This window comes from Chiloscyllium plagiosum, unplaced genomic scaffold (genome assembly GCF_037043375.1).
Source record: "Chiloscyllium plagiosum isolate Xiang-an unplaced genomic scaffold, Cpla_swu_hap1 HiC_scaffold_31, whole genome shotgun sequence".
Classification (NCBI taxonomy): Eukaryota; Metazoa; Chordata; class Chondrichthyes; order Orectolobiformes; family Hemiscylliidae; genus Chiloscyllium; species Chiloscyllium plagiosum.
This window is the reverse complement of record NW_028270169.1, coordinates 32,007,919-32,025,526: the sequence shown is the minus strand read 5'-3', so window position 1 is coordinate 32,025,526 and position 17,608 is coordinate 32,007,919. Positions and strand designations below refer to the sequence as shown.

Sequence of the window (17,608 nt, the reverse complement as noted above, 5' to 3'; positions counted from 1 at the left end):
TAGCTTCCCATTTTCCATCCATCCCCTTTACTTGCGAACATCTGCCCCCGGTCAGCTTTTGAAAGTTCTTGCCTAATACTGTCAAAATTAGCCTTTCTCTAATTTAGAACTTCAACTTTTATATCTGGTCTATCCTTTTCCATCACTATTTCAAATCTAATAGAATTATGGTCGCTGGCCCCAAAATGCTCCCCCACTGACACCTCAGTCACCTGCCCTGCCTCATTTCCCAAGAGTAAGTCAAGTTTTGCACCTTCTCTAGTTGGTACATCCACATACTGAATTAGAAAACTTTCTTGTACACACCTAACAAATTCTTCTCCATCTAAACACTTAACACTGTGACAGTCCCAGTCTATGTTTGGAAAGTTAAAATCCCCTACCATAACCACTCTATTATTCTTACAGATAACTGGGATCTCCTTACATATCTGTTTCTCAGTTTCCCTCTGACTATTAGGGAGTCTATAATAGAATCCCAATAAGGTGATCATCCCTTTCTTACTTTTCAGTTCCACCCAAATAACTTCCATGGACGTATTTCTGGGAATATCCTCCCTCAGTACAGCTATTACGCTATCCTTTATCAAAAACGCCATTCCCTCTTCTCTATTGCCTTCATTTCTGTCCTTCCTGTAGTATTTGTATCCTGGAACATTAAGTTGCCAGTCCTGCCCATCCCTGAGCCACATTTTTATAATTGCTATGACACCCCAGTCCCATGTTCCTAACCATGCCCTGAGTTCACTTACCTTCCCTGTTAGGCCTCTTGCATTGAAATAAATGCAGTTTAATTTATCAGTTCTACCTTGTTCTCTGCTTTGTCCCAGCCTGCCCTGACTGTTTGACTCACTTCTTTTCTCAGCTGCACCAGTCTCAGATTGATCTCTTTCTTACTTTTTCACATTGAAATATGTTTATTGATATATTGAAGAGCAGTAAGCTTTTGTAAATGTACAAATGGAGCTAAAAATGTTTTTATCATTAAAAACTAATCTTCTTTAATAAGGACGTCAGTTATATTCCCTGTAAGTAATTGATTTAGTGCCTAACCCAGTTTGAAGAGGTTGCTTGAATGGCTGGAAATGGAAACAATCAGGAGAAACGTGCCAAACACACTATTTTGGCTGTGGCCGGTGTTGTAGTTGGGGCAGCTTCCAGATCAAACAGAGAAATGTAAAAAGATAGAAAATGGGAACAAGAGTAGGCCATTTGGTCCTTTAAGCGCCTGCTTCACCATTTAATATGATCATGGCTGATTTTCCCACTCACAAGTTAACTTGTCCTGCTTTCTCCTTGCATCCTTTGATTTCTTTAACCTGAAGAGATATATCTAACCTCTTCTTGAAAACATCTAATGTTTTGGCTCAACAGTTTTCTATGCTTTCAACAGAGAATACCATAGGCTCACAACTCTCTGGGTGAAGAAATTTCTCCTTATCTCAGTCCTTAATGACCTACACTGCATCCTTAGACAGTAACCTCTAATTCTGGACTTTCCGGTCATGGGAAGATGCTTTCCACATTTACCCTGTCTAGCCCTATTAGAATTTTGTATATTTCAATGAGATCCCCCATCGTTTTCTAAACTTCAGCGAGTATATTCCTAACTGGTCCAGTCTCTATTCATATGTCAGTCCTGCCATCCCCAGGAATCCCCAGGTAAACTTTTGTTGCTCTCCCTCCATAGCCAGAACATCCTTCTTCAAGAAGGAAAACAAAATTGCACACAATATTCCAGGTGTGGCCTCACAAAGACCCTGCTTATTTGCAGCAAGACATTCCTGCTCCTGTGCTTGAATCCTCTCACTATGGAAGCCAACGTACCCCTATCTGCCTTCTTCACCACCTTCTGCACCTGCATGCTTATGTTTAGCAACTAGTGTACATGGACATCCAGGTCTCATTGCACCTTCCCCTTTCCCAAACTATCTCCATTCAGATAACATTTCTGTTTTGCTGCCAAAGTGGATAACTCATGCTTATCAACAATGTTTTTTTACCTGCCTTACATTTGCTTACTCAGTCAACTTGTCAAACCACATTGAACCATCTCTGCATCCTCCTCACCATCTTGTCTACAAGCATGGAGTTATTACACTTATTTCCATTTCTGATTTGGAGATGCCAGTGTTGGACTGGGGTGTATAAAGTTAAAAATCACACAACACCAGGTTATAGTCCAACAGGTTTAATTGGAAGCACACAAGCTTTCGGAGCGACGCTCCTTCATCAGGTGATTGTGGAGGGCTCGATCCTAACACAGAATTTATGGCAAAAATTTGCAGTGTGATGTAACTGAAATTATACATTGAAAAACTGATTGTCTGTTAAGCCTTTCATCTGTTAGAATACAGTGATAGTTTCACTTCTTTCATGTGTAAATCACAAAACCTTTTTTTTTAAGTTGCATTCTCGGGTTAGCTGTTAACAACGGTGATAGCTAGACAATATGTTGAAGATGTTAGCCCCCTGTGTTCTCTGTCTATGACCTGATGTTTAGATTGATTCTAATCTAAAAAGTGAGATAACAGAGTTTTACATAAATTCATGCAGTTTTTGAGCTCAGAGTTCCACATGAATGTATGCAGTTTTTGAGCAAAGTGCAATGTAACTCTGCAAGTACAAATTCACCCCACAAATTACATATGTAGAACTCTGAGCTTTTGTCTTCACTAATTTTTTTGTCTTCACACACCTATAGAAACTTTTACAATCAGTCTGTATGTTCCCCATAAGCTTACTCTTATCCATTATATCCCCTCTCCTCATCAATCCTTTTGCCCTCCTTTGCTGAACTCTAAACTGCTCCCAATCTTCAAGTCTGCTGCTCTTTTTGGTCCATTTGTCATTTTAATAAACCCGTTTCGGTTTGACATGACTGCTATTTAAAACTCCTCCAATATTTTGTTTGATTTCAGCTGGACTACACTGATTAAAAGCAACATGAACTGGCAGAATCTATTGGATTTTATGGGCCATATTTTGAGGTGGGAGAGGGTGACTCTGGAGTCTCTTTCAGTCCCAGCATTGGCCAGTGATTGCGATGACACTACTGCTACTGAAGAACTGCCGGACATCTGATTATTCTTCAGCTCTTAGAGACAGCTGAGGAGTGAAATCCACAAGGGCAGTCAACAGAATGAATTAATCCATATAAAATCTCGGCGTGTTACTGGTGGAGAAGGCTTACCCCTGACTTTCTGGTTTGTGGATTGGGCCACTACTACCCTGTGAAAAGCCTTGCCTTGACACTGATATTTTTGTGCCATTGAGCAGGCATGTAAAATTAAAATGTTACTCAAATTTTCTCGTATCTCGCCATACTCAAACAATTGCCTGGTAACAAATTGGTTTGTACATAGAACATAGAACAGTACAGCACAGTACAGTCCCTTCAGCCCTCAATGTTGTGCTGGCTTTTTATCCTACTCTAAGATCAGCCTAACCTACACAGCCTTCAGTGTATGATCTTCCATATGCCTATCCAAGAGTTGCTTAAATGCCCCTAATGTATCTGACGCTACTACCACTGCTGGCAGTGCATTCCATGCACCCACCACTCTGTGTAAAGAACCTACCTCTGACATCTTTCTTAAATCTTCCTCCAATCACCTTAAAATTATGCCCCCTCGTGATAGACATTTCTGCCATGGGAAAAAGTCTCTAGCTACCCACTCTATCTATGCCTCTCAACATCTTGTACACCTGTATCAAGTTACCTCTTATCCTTCTTATAATAATGTAAATGCTTACATTTACAGAAACTTCTGAGGCTTGTGCTTCTTCTGTCTGTAACATCAATGGAGACTTCATCGTTTAAGATATCAATCATCTTAAGCATTCTGTGACCCTTGTGAAATATAAATAAATAACAAACTTCTAACTTCAGCCACCTCTGAATCTCAAGACTCTAAAAGGAAGTCTGTGTAAACGTTTCATTGTAATGATATCCTGAATATGTTAACAGCAAGAAAGGTCACACGCTTCAGATCTCTGCAGTATCAATAACCCACATCTGAGAAAATAGTTAATGAGAATTGACCTGTGTTTGATCCCAGTGACTGTCAGTGATTATCTGTAAATTAAACATCTGCTGTATGTATTGCCAAATGCTGTTTTTTTTTTCACTTAATTGGTTTTGCCTCCTCCATTCGAGATGTTAATTGCTTTGTGGCCATTTAAACATTCAAATTGATGGTATGATCTTGAGCTTCACAAAGCCCTTCAACGAAACAAAGGAAATTTTATGTGAATCTGAGTGACGAGGCTTGTATGAGGCAGACTCATGCAAGAAGTGTGGCAAGATTGGCAGAGATAACCATGGGGAAGAATTCATAGACTGTACTTGGGATGGTTCCCCAGCAATTTGCATGGATCCAACATAGAAACAGGTTATTTTGGACCTGATGATGGATAATAAGGCAGGTTTAATAAGTAATTTTAAAAATCACTTAGGAAACAGTGATCATAGCCTGGTCAAATTAAGCATTCTGCTTGAGAGAGATAAACTTGGATCAAAACCAACTGTACTGAACTTAAATAAAGAAAATTACAAATGAATGAGAGCAGAGCTGGCTCTAGTTTGGCTCTACAATGTCCTTAGGGATGGAATTCTGGAATTTTAACAGTGAAAGAATGGTGATATATCTCCTAGGAAGGATGGTGAGTGGCTTGAAGGGGTCTTGCAGATGGTGGTGTTCCAATGTATCTGCTGCCCTTGACCTTCTAGATGGTAGAGGTCACAGGTTTGGAAGGGGCCATCTCACGATCTTTTGGTGAATTTCTGCAGTGCCTCTTGTAGATAGCACACATTGCAGCTACTGAGCATCAGTGGTGGAGGGAATGGATGCACGTGGATATGGTGCTAATTGAGTGGGTGCTTTGCCCTGGAAAGTATCAAATGTGCTGCGTGTTGTTGGAGCTGCACTCACCAGGCAAGTGGGAAATATTCCATCACACTCCTGATGAGCTTTGTATATGGTGAATAGGCTTTGGGGAGTCAGGAGGTGTGTCCCTCGCAGTATTCCTAGCCTCTGTCCTGTTTTTGTAGCTGCGGTGTTTATGCAATGAATCCAGTTAAGTTTATGGTCAATGGTGCCCCTCCAGGATGTTGATAGTGGGGGATTCAGTGATGGTAACATCTAGTGTTGGAGGTTAGATTGTCTGGCACCTGTGTGGCACAAATGCCACCTGTCACCCATCAGCCCACATCTGGATACTATCCAGATCCTGTTACATCTGAACATGGACTGCGAGGAGTTCTGAATGATGCTGAACACAATGTGATGATCAGGAACATCCCCATAATGACGTTGTGCTAATACATAGAAACTTGTCAATCTCAGTCTTAATTTAATGAGGAAAAGTTTAATCATGAAAATAGACACTAACTCATCGGTGAAGGCTCACAAACCACTCTAGGACACAGCCGAAGCTTAAGGGGACTTATGGAAAGGCATTTTTATGTTGCGCTATTCTACCTGATCAGAAGGTATTTGGATAAATACTTGAAAGAGAAGCAATTGCAGGGTTTGGGGATAGAGTGGAGGAATAGGACTAAGTGAATTGCTCAGAGGTAGTGTAAAGGCAATGGCCTGAATTGTTTTGATTTGTGTTTTATTTTTCTGTGATTCAATGAACTGTGGGGAGGGGCAGGAATGTCCCAGTGAACTTCCTTGATCCATTAATGCACCCCTACCTGTATTCCAGCAACACATTTTCAGTCCTTTTCTGAACTGGCAACCCTGTTTGCTGTTTCCAATGAGATTTCAAGTAGAAAATCCACTCTGGGGCAGCATACAATTCGTCTATAATTTACACATCTGTTATTAACATGAATGTTGACAAAATAGTTAAATGCCAGGTGTCATAAGGAGTCTCTGCTCCACAGAAAACTGTTCCATGCTGCTGTTTTAAAAAAGGCCAGTCTGAAATGTGTCTTCAAAGATAGTTCTCACAAAACTCCATGTAAAGATCGGAACTTTTGTTTCTTGAGTAGCCCTGTTGCTTTCTCACCTCTACCCTCTCCCATTTCTTTCCCCTTCCTCACCCCAGCTCTTTCACACACCCTTGTCCCTTTCACCGACTCCCTCTCTAATTTGACTTTTTCAAATCAGTTGATCATTTTTAAGCTGACCTGAATTTTGAAACTCATATAACTATTTTCACAGATTGTAGCAATGAAGTTTGTACTTAGAAAGTCCAAGGTCAAACCTATTGATGCATGCTGGAAAATTCTGCACATGCCACAAGCTCAAATTGCACAGACTCAGTTAATAGCTCTGTTGTTCAGACATACCTGACAAATCCCAGGCTTTAGAGACAAATAGAGGTCTTGAAGCATAAACTTTTCTGAGATTTTAGAAGACCCAAACAGTAATTATGTAATTGTGAAATTTAAATCAGTAAATTCAGAGGGTTCTGATGAGACTATGTAAAGTAGTTACACAGGAAAAGTTACACTATTGACTACATACTCTAACTCCTGAGTAACCATTCAACTGACAGTATGCTTTGCTCAAATACCCCCAACTAAACCTCCCCCAAGCCCCTAACATCCTCCCTACCACTTCCCAGACCCAACCTTTCCCCACCCTCGGACCTGACCTCCAGTTCCTGGAAACCTGACATTCCTGCATTAATCCACATCCAGACAATCCTGTAAAAGAACCCTGCCCTGACAACACATGTGACTGAACAACCCCTACTCCTGCCATCAGACATCAGTCCCGTGACCTAACCTGACCCCAAATTATCCCCACCCACTCATCTTGTTACTGCCACCTGATCTAACCCAACATTAACCCCAACCCTGCCATCCGACCCGACATAACCAATGCCACCAGACTCACCCACCCATTGCTTTCCTCCTCCCGACTGACCTGACAACCCCTCACTTCTCGCTGCCACTTCCCCAGAGCCAACACCTACCCTTCCCACCCCCTGATGGACCCCATTTCCCCCCAACCACACCAACTTTGCCTAAGCGTGACATCATTTACCTGGCTTCCTTGCAACCTTGCACCCTGGCAAGATACCAACTTGGTACTACATCCCCTGCTGTGGCAGCATCCCACCTAGCTGTCGTCCTATTCAAATGGCACCCTCCCCCTTGCCCAAGTGGCACCCTAGCCTCGCCCCAGCCACAATCCTGTACAGATGGCACTCTGCTTTCCAGAGTAAAAGGCTTGATGATGACAGTTCTGCACAAGATGCACCTTACTGAACAGAAGGATGTCAGCTTTTGAAAGACTTGGATCCGGGTCCAAAATTTTATCAAATAACATAAATAGGAGAAGAAGAAATATTTCAGACACTGTCTTTTATCAAAAATAATTTAAGATGAATAATTTCTCCAGAGGTTCAGTGAGCAAATTCATTCTATTCAGTGGGCCACTGACTACAGAGAACGTGTATGTTCACAACTACATCATTCCATTTTCCTTTATCAACAAGTTCCTCTGCATCACCTTGTGAAGAGATTTTATAGTGTACTGGTGTCAGTTCTTTGGGGTTGTTTATTGTAGTAACTGTATTATTTTATTGCTGGTCAGCATGCTGACTTCACGGCACCAGGGACCTGGGTTTGATCCCAGCCTCCGACAGCTGTCTGTGTGGAGTTTGCACATTCTGTCCATGTCTGCATGGGTTTCCTATGAGTGCTCTAATTACCTCCCTCAGTGCAAAGATGCGCGGATTAAGTGGATTGACCATGCTAAATTGCCCTGTAGTGTGCAGGCTAGGTGGGTTAGCCATGGTAAATGTGGGGTTACAGGCTGGATTCTCTTCAGAGGGTGAGTGCAGACTTGACAGGCCAAATGGCCTCTATCTGCATTGTAGGGATTCTATGCTTACTCACAGTCTTGCTGAAGACTCAATTGTAACTATTATTAAGGTTTAGCACCATGTCTGAAGAATGACACCTGGCCTAAGAAACAAAATGCTGGAATGGAAAATATGCACGTCGTGTGCACGATTTGAATGCCAACCCGAGTCCTTTGTCAATGGCACAAGACAGGGAGTTCTTTACTGAGTAAGGAAATTAAGAAATCTGGAAAAATAAAAATTATAGTCACCTTTATACAGAAAGTAATTATATATATGATTTATTACCTGAGTTAGTTCCTGATAACTCAATTGATTGTTTCATAAAATCTGGATCAGCATATTTAATTGCATTAGGTAAACAGGCAATACACCTCTTAACTGCACTTGTAAATCTATCAATAAACATTTCCTTTAGATTGCTAAAAGGTAGTCAAGTGGAAGTCATGATGTGGGATATTCATGCAGTTTGCGTTATATGAAGGTCCTTTGTGCACTATAATCAGTCTAACTTATAAGTACGTACAGTATCTGAATGTGTTTGTACAATTCAACCGGTACGCTTTACTTTGTAAAGAATATTTCAAGTAAAGGCATATGCGCTGAGAAAAGTGTAGGAGTGGGAAAACCTTTTATTTGTTTTTCTGTTTTGTTCTAAGTAAAGTATAGCTGCTTTATTTTTGTGGCACTAATTTAAACAAAAGCAATAGAGGCATAATTATGGTTTCAGTTTTTAAATATGACTCTGTGTACAGTAATGTTTCCAAGTCATATGGTTTAATTGTATGAATATAGTGACTTTATGCATAAGTAAATCATTCTTACTCCATGCTTACATCAGTGTAAATAAAAAACTGGCCTACAGAAGCATTAATAAGGCTAAGTTGACTGTAATAATTTCCATGGGTTTACTATCAACATAGGAGCTATGCGGAGGGAGACACTTACCCAACAATATGGGGCACATAGCCACTTAGCCTTCTGGGTTTGGGGCTGTTGCAGAATGAAAGCATGCTTCTGCCCGTACTGTGAACTTCACACTGGCTTATTTTTCATTCTCAGGATGTGGGCTGCACAAGGAAGACCGGAATTGATTGCTCATCTCTAGTTGACGTAGCAGTTTGATCAAACTAATTGACTTAATATGCAATTTTGGAGAGCAGCTAAGGGTAAACCACATGGTACTGGAGTCAGACACAGGTCAGGCTGGGTAGGGATGGTGAATTTCTGCCTGACTGATAGGTGACATTAGGTTTATCTGACAAATTTTGATCATCTTTGCTGATAATTATTCATTTTTTATTTGAATTCAAGCAATGGGGGATTTGAACTTGTGACTTCCAGATCATTCATAGGTTATTTTCCCCCACTAGACTTTTAATAGTTTTGCTTTTCTTGAATCATTCAATTTCTGAACTTATCTTCACATCTTGAAGCCACATACTATTCTTTCGTCCAAAAGACCTGGCAAACATAGTGCCCAAACTCTGTTTGTGCTGGATAACATTAATGTTATGAATGCACAAAGTAACCTAAACTCAGTTTTGATTTAGAGGTGTCAGTATGGACTGGGGTGTACAAAATTAAAAATCACACAGAACCAGGTTATAGTACAACAGATTTATTTGGAAATACTCACAACCACTGATGAAGCAGCAGCACTCCGAAAACTAGTGCTTCCAAACAAAGCTGTTGGACTATAACCTGGTGTTGTATGATTTTAAACTTAGTTTTATTTTACGTTTTCTTCTTCTGAGGCATGAATAGCCTATCTGACCTTATTGTAGGACAAATGCCACACTTGGAGTCAGTTAAAGTCTTTAATACAAATATGTCGACAAAAACTTCAAATTTCTAATTTATTTCTCAGTCTCTTTCTGACTCTCTCTACAATAATGACTAGGAGGAACAGCCATGTGTAATGTATCAAATTTGCTGACAAATCTCAAACTTGGGGATATAATTACAGAATAAGGAGACACTTACTTAAAACTGAAATGCAAAGCAATTTCTTCTCCCAGAGAGTAATGAATGTCAGGGGTTGTTTAGCTCAACTGACTAGATAATTTGTTTGCAATGCTAGTGATGCCAACAGTGTGGTTTAATTCCTGCACCACTGAGTTTAAAATGAAGAACTGTCCTTGTCAACTTTTCACCTCAGCTTAGGTATGGTGACCTTCAGGTTAAAGCCCCACCAGCTGTTAATGAGAGAGCAGCCCTATAGTGACTTACCTTTTACTGAATGTCTGGAACACTTGACCCAAGAAATAAGGAGGCTACTTCACAAAGTATTTAAAGAGAAAATTGGTAGATTTGTGAAATGTCAGGAGTTGTGGGTATGCTAAGTTGGCACAAACGTGGAGTTGACGCTGGGGCAGATTAGCCATGAGCTTGTTGAATGATGGAACAGGCTTGAGGGGCCGAATGTCCTACCTCTGCTTCTATTTCTAATTGGCTTCCCCAGCCTCCATACACTGCAATGGCCACTGATCAAATGGTCCAAACAGTCCATGCCAACCAGATATCCCAACCCAATCTAGTCCCACCTGCCAGCACCCGGCCCATATCGCTCCAAATCCTTCCTATTCAGATAACCATCCAAATGCCTCTTAAATGTTGCAATTGAACAGGCCTCCACCACTTCCTCTGGCAGCTCATTCCATACACGTACCACCCTCTGCATGAAAAGGTTGCCCCTTAGGTCTCTTTTATATCTTTCCCCTCTCACCCTAAACCTATGCCCTCTAGTTCTGGACTCCCCTACCCCAGGGAAAAGACTTTGCCTATTTACCCTATCCATGGCCCTCATAATTTTGTAAACCTCTATAAGGTCACCCCTCAACCTCCGACGTTCCAGGGAAAACAGCCCCAGCCTGTTCAGCCTCTCCCTATCGCTCAAATCCTCCAACCCTGGCAACATCCTTGTAAATCTTTTCTTAACCCTTTCAAGTTTCACAACATATTTCTGATAGGAAGGAGACCAGAATTGCATGCAATATTCCAACAGTGGCCTAACCAATGTCCTGTACAGCCACAACATGACCTCCCAACTCCTGCATTCAATACTCCAACCAATAAAGGAAAGCATACCAAATGCCTTCTCACTATCCCATCTACCTGCGACTCCACTTTCAAGGAGCTATGAATCTGCACTCCAAGGTCTTTTGTTCAGCAACACTCCCTGGGACCTTACCATTAAGTGTATAAGTCCTGCTAAGATTTGCTTTCCCAAAATGCAGCACCTTGCATTTATCTGAATCAAACTCCATCTGCCACTTCTCAGCCCATTGATCCACCTGGTCCAGATCATGTTGTAATCTGAGATAACCCTCTTCACTGTCCACTACACCTCCAATTATGGTGTCACCTGCAAATGCTCGCATCCAAATCATTTATGTAAATGACACCAAGTAGTGGACCCAGCACCGATCCTTGTGGCACTCCACCGGTCACCGGTCACAGGCCTCCAGTATGGAACACAACCCTCCACCACCACCCTCTGTCTTCTACCTTTGAGCCAGTTCTATATCTAAATGGCTAGTTCTCCCTGTATTCCATGAGATCTAACTTTGCTACTCAGTCTCCCATGGGGAACATTGTCGAACGCCTTACTGAACTCCATATAGATCACATCTACTGCTCTTCCCTCAACAATCCTCTTTGTTAATTCTTCAAAAAACTCAATCAAGTTTGTGAGACATGATTTCCCATGCACAAAGCCATGTTGACTGTCCCTAATCAGTCCTTGCCTTTCCAAATACATGTACACCCTGTCCCTCAGGATTCCCTCCAACAACTTGCCCATCACCGAGATCAGGCTCACCGGTCTATAGTTCCTGGCTTGTCTTTACCACCCTTCTTAAACAGTGGCACCACGTTTGCCAACCTCCAGTCTTCCGGCACCTCACCTGTGACTATCGATGATACAAATATCTCAGCAAGAGGCCTAGCAATCACTTCTCTAGCTTCCCACAGAGCTCTCAGGTACACCTGATCAGGTGCTGGGGATTTATCCATTTTTAACCGTTTCAAGACATCCAGCACTTCCTCCTCTGTAATCTGGACATTTTGCAAGATGTCACCATCCATTTCCCTACAGTATCTATCTTCCATATCCTTTTTCACAGTAAATACTGATGCAAAATATTCATTTAGTATCTCCCCATTTTCTGTGGCTCCACACAAAGGCCGCCTTGCTGATCTTTGAGGGGCCCTATTCTCTCCCTAGTTATCCTTTTGTCCTTAATATATTTGTAAAAACCCTTTGGGTTCTCCTTAATTCTATTTGCCAAAGCTATCTCATGTCCCCTTTTTGCCCTCCTGAAATTTTAAGTTCTAGATGAGAAAGTACAAAATGGCAAGTCAGAGATGCTGTGAACATCCAAATAGGTGCAAAGTGATTGAGTGCTAAGAAAACAAGTGAGGAACCCAGCGATGCCCCATGGTCCAATCTCTGAAGTGAATTCTCATCCAGGTTGGCAAAGTATCCTGACAGAAGTATTGCAATGAAAGATCCCTGCACTTCCAAGCACAGCACTAAAATGGAGAACTGCATTCTAAACGAGTCAGTGATGTGCCATGAATATGCAGTGAGGCAGTTGCATGTTAGATGCCAACCTTCTTGCACATGGAGAGAGGCTGTAGTCATTGCCTATGGAGTGTGCTCTGAGATGATGGGGACTCCTGTCCAAGGTGAAGGAATGAGTATGAGCTGGAGCTGCCTGATACCCACTCTGACATCCATTGCAGGAACTATTACCATCCAGTTTCTCAAAGACTTAATGGCATTTCCTATATTTCTACTTGGGAGAAACTAAATACCAATGGGAATCAATGCACACAAATAGGCTTCTTGCTGCTTGACAACAAGTTTCTCATTTTGCTGTCCAAACTTAGTTGCAGATGTGAACTTACTCTTCTCGACATCAAGAGTCTTCTTTTTATGAACTTACCTTATTTCCAGAACTGACTTGCCATTGTTTATGTCATTCAGTGCCTGGGAAAATTCACTCCAGAGTTTGCGGTCTATATGACATAGGTTCTGGTTTAATAATCATGAAGTTTTTTTTTCTTTGAACTAGGAACGTCCCAGATCTTCTTGGATCTTTCTGGGTGTGTTAAAACTGCAAAACTCCTCCTTGCCAATGGCAAACAACATTCTCAGAGCTTTTCTTTTCCTGAGAGTCACAGTGATGTGTAATCGAGAACAGTATAGATTGTTTGAATAGATATAACACAGTAAAGTTATCATTGGATGCCAGGTCCATAATCAAGTGTTTGCTTTCCATTTCTGTTTGCCCTCATTTAGAGTGCAGTACAGGGTTTATTTATTTATTTGATCTCCCCATCTACCCCTATAGTTATGGCTATGCCACTCAGTTTCGTCTCCCATCGTACCTGATTTGATCTGATTTGATATATGGTCATGTGTACCTGAGTACAGTGAAAAGTTTTGTTTGTGAGCATTACAGGCAGATCAAAGAGTCATAGAGATGTATTGCACTGAAACAGACCCTTCGGTCCATAGTAAGCAAGGACATACAGATTATAGGGAGAAAATGTTTGGACAGAATAAGGTACATTGGTTACACCACACAGGACATGCGCTAGACATGATCAACATTATTCAAAGTTAGAGCGTCCATTCATCAGTCAAATGACAGCAGGGAAGAAGCTGTTCCTGAACCTGTTGGTGTGTGTGTTGAAACATCTGTATTTTCTGCCTGATGGAAGAAGTTGTAGGAGAGCATTACTGGGTTGGAATCAGCCTCTGATGATGTTGGCAGCCTTTCTGTGACAACAAGCCATGTAGATGGAGTCCATGGATGGGAGGTTGGCTTCTGTGATGGTCTGGGCTGTGGACACAACCTTCTGTAATTTCTTAAGGTCCTGGACAAAGTCGTTGCCATATAGGCTGTTATGCACCTGGACAGTATGATTTCTTTGATGCATCTGTAAATGTTAGTGAGATTCCATATACAAAGAAACCTCGATTATCTGAATATCAATTATCCGAATTTTGGATTATCCGAAGAAGATCTCAAGGTCCTGATAGAAACATTATATCAAAGAGGTGTTTCCAACACTCATCGCACCTTTTGTTTACAATGATTAAAAATGAACTCGGCTGCCTAGTCTCCTGAACGGGGAGCGGAATTGTAAGTGCTCACTGTGTCAATCGCATTGAACCGAGTTGGGTGGGAGAGGCCTTCAGCAAAGCTGCTGGTCCCTTAAACACAAGCATATGTCTACTCAGAAACAAACTTTGAGACAGAGAGAGGGAGCAAAGCAGGCAGAGCAAGGAGAAAGAAAACTTTAGAAAACTCCCAGCCCCAGAGGAGAGGCATTGAATCGATTAATCGAATAATCAATTATCCGAACGAGAAAGTGCCCGCCCATCTCGTTCCGATAATCGAATTTCCTCTGTAGACGCGCCAAATTTCCTAAGCCTCCTGAGGAAGAAGATGTGCTGTTGTGCCTTCTTAACCATCACATTTACATGGAAAGTCCAGACAAGTTGTTGGTTAGCTCTGAGGAACCTGATGCTCTCCATCCATTCCACCTCAGCTCCATTGATGAAGATGGGGCAATGTTCTCCTCCTTTCTTTCTGAAATCAATAATCAGTTCTTTAGCTTTGCCGACATTAAGATATTGTTATCATTGCAACATGTCACCAACCTCTCTATCTCCTTTCTGTATTCTGACTCGTTGCTTGATATCTGTCCTACCATGATGGTGTTGTCAGCCAACTTGTAGATGGTGTTCATTCAGAATTTGGTGACACAGTTGTGGGTGTACAGGGAGTACACTAGGGGGCTGAGGATGCATCCTTGCAGGTTTCAGTGTTGTGTGTTATTGCGGAAGAGGTGCAGTTACCTATTTTCACTGATTGCGGTCTGTGGGTCAGGAGCTGAGGATCCAGCTGCAGAGGGTGGAGCCAAGACAAATGACAGCAAGGAAGAAGCTGTTCTTGAACCTGATGATGTGTCTATTCAAGCTTCTGTGTCTTCTGCCTGATGGAAGAAGTTGTAGGAGTTTTGAGATCAGTCTGGAGGTTGTTGGTGTGGGTGCGCTACTCTTCAGACGATCAGTTTGGACTTGTTGAGCCAAAGAGCCTGTTTCCATACTGTAGGGAATCTAATCTAATAATGGTGTTAAAGGCAGAGCTGTAGTTGATGAGCAGGACCCTGAAGTAGGTGTCCTTGTTCTCCAGATGTTCAAGGGATGAGTGTGGGCAAGGGAAATAGTGTCCGCTGTGGACCTGTCGGGTCAGTAGTCAAATTGCAGGGGATTGAGGCAGGCTGGGAGGCTAGAATTGATGTGGGCCATGACCAGCCTCTTGAAGCACTTCACGATTATCGAGGTCATTAAGGCACGTTGCATGTGCTTTCTTAGGTACCAGGATAATGGTAGTCTTCTTGAAGCAGGTGGAGACTTCAGTTTGTTGGAGGGAGAGGTTGAAGATGAGGGTGAATATGTCGACCAGTTGGTCCACACCAGTGCACGGCCAGGGACTCCATCCAGGCCCATCACTCTCCTTAGGTTGACTCTCGGGAAGACCAATCTGACGTCTGCATCAGTGATGGAGGGAACAGGTGAGTCACAAGGCTATTGGGGTAAGTGTCACCGTGTCACTGGCATTCTGCTCAAGCCAAGCATGGGAAGCATTGAGCACATCAGGGAGGGATGTGGCTCCCTCTCATTTAAATAGGAAAACACTACAAAATAGGGCAGAAAGACAAAAGGTGGGTGCTGAGTTCCTCACCTTTTATAACCAGCCCAAGCACAAGGTGGACTGGTATCAGATGCTGCCCTTGACATATAGTGCTGGGAACCCCTAAGCAAAAGGTTATTTCCCTTGATGTAACTGAGACCAGCTGACAACCATGACAAGCTTCCTGGTTTTGGAAGCATGTTAACACAGCAAGGCAAGACATCAGTGATATCAGCCTGGTATCTCTGTCTGAGAGGGCAAAGTTCAAAAAAGGAGAATCGGGCATAAGCCCTTCATCAGGAATGAGGCTAGAGGGCCAGGAGGGCTGAGAGATAAATTGGAGGGGGGTGGGACTGGGGGAAAGTGATAGTATAGATGAAGGTGCGGGTGGAAGTGATAGGTCAGAGGGGAGAGTGGAGCAGATGTGTGGGAAGGAAGGAAGATTGACAGGTTGGACCGGTCAAGGGGACCATGCCTAGTTGGAAGCTTGGGACTCGGATAAGGTGGGGAGAGGAAGTGACAAAATTTGTGAAATCCACATTGATCCCATGTGGTTGCAGGGTCCCACGGCATAAGATGAGGCGTTCTTCCTCCAGGTACGGGGAGTATGGGTTTGGCGATGGAGGAGGCCCATGACCTGCATGTCCTTGGTGGAGTAGGAGGGGGAGTTAAAGTGTCCAGCCTTGGGGTGGTGGGGCTGGTTGGTGCGCGTGTCCCAGAGATGTTCTCTGAAATGATCTGCAAGTTGGCGTCCTGTCTCCCTGATATAGAGGAGACCACATTGGGCACAACAGATACAGTAAATCACATGCTTGGAAATACGTTTTGTTGGATGTGGAAAGATCCTTTGGGGAGAAAGTGAGGTCTGCAGATGCTGGAGATCAGAGCTGAAAATGTGTTGCTGGAAAAGCGCAGCAGGTCAGGCAGCATCCAGGGAACAGGAGAATCGACGTTTCGGGCATAAGCCCTTCTTCAGGAAAGAAGGGCTTATGCCCGAAACGTCGATTCTCCTGTTCCCTGGATGCTGCCTGACCTGCTGCGCTTTTCCAGCAACACATTTTCAGCAAAGATCCTTTGGGACCTTGGACAGAAGTGAGGAGTGGGATGTGAGCGCCGGTCTCTCTAAAACATAGCTGGGGTGGGAAGGGAAATATATCCCTAGTGGTGGGGTCTGTTTGGAGGTGACAGAAATGGCGGAGGTTGGTGGGGTTGGAGGTGAGGACTGGGGCGGGGTTCTGTCCTTGTTGTGGTTGGAGGGGTAGGGTTCAAGGGCAGAGGAGTCGGAAGTGAAGGAGATACGCTGGAGGGCATAATCGACCATGTGGGAGGGGAAATGGCACTCTTTAAAGAAGGAGGCAATCTGACATGTTCTGTGGTGGAATTGATCCTCCTGGAAGCAGATGCAGCAGAGGCAGAGGAATTGGAAATAAGGGATGGCGTTTTTACAGGAGACACTAATGGGAGGAGATGTAATCCAGGTAGCTGTGGGTTTGTAGTTTGTAATTTGGCCTCCTCCATCACCAAACTCTTACCACCCGACGTCTAGAGGAAGAAATCTTCAGCTTCGACTTTGGGACCCTGCAACCACAGGAGATCAATATGAACTTTACTCGTTTCCTCATTTCCCCTCTCCCCACTTTATCCCAGTCCCAAGCCTCCAACTCGGCACCGCCGCCTTGACCAGTCCAACATGTCCATCTTCCTTCCTTCCACCTATCTGCTCCACTTGCCCCTCCAACTTATCACTTCCACCCGCACCTTTATCTACCTATCACATTTGCAGCTACCTTCCCCCCAGCCCCACCCCCCCTCCCATTTATCTCTCAGCCCCCCCCACCCACAAGCCTCATTTCTGATGATGAGCTTAAGCCCAAAACGTCAATTTTCTTGCTCCTTGGATGCTGCCTGACCTGCTGTGCTTTTCCAGCACCACACTCTGGACTCGGATCTCTTGCATCTGCAGTGCTCACTTCAAAGTTCAAAAGAAGAAAAGGTAAGACAAGGTGTGAGCATCCAGATATCCTCAGAGTGGACAGGGTTGGAATTCCCACCAACTGAGTTGAATG

At 43.1% G+C, this 17,608-nt stretch overlaps 1 long non-coding RNA gene across 1 annotated transcript in view; it reads left to right on the top strand.

Moving 5' to 3' along the window:
- The window catches only part of LOC122564072 (uncharacterized), a 32,845-nt gene extending 28,044 nt beyond the window's left edge, over positions 1-4,801 (top strand). The window contains exon 3 of the long non-coding RNA XR_015752351.1: positions 2,922-4,801. This is a non-coding gene — a long non-coding RNA (uncharacterized LOC122564072). The remainder of the gene's footprint in view (positions 1-2,921) is intronic.
- The last annotated feature ends 12,807 nt before the right edge of the window (positions 4,802-17,608 follow it).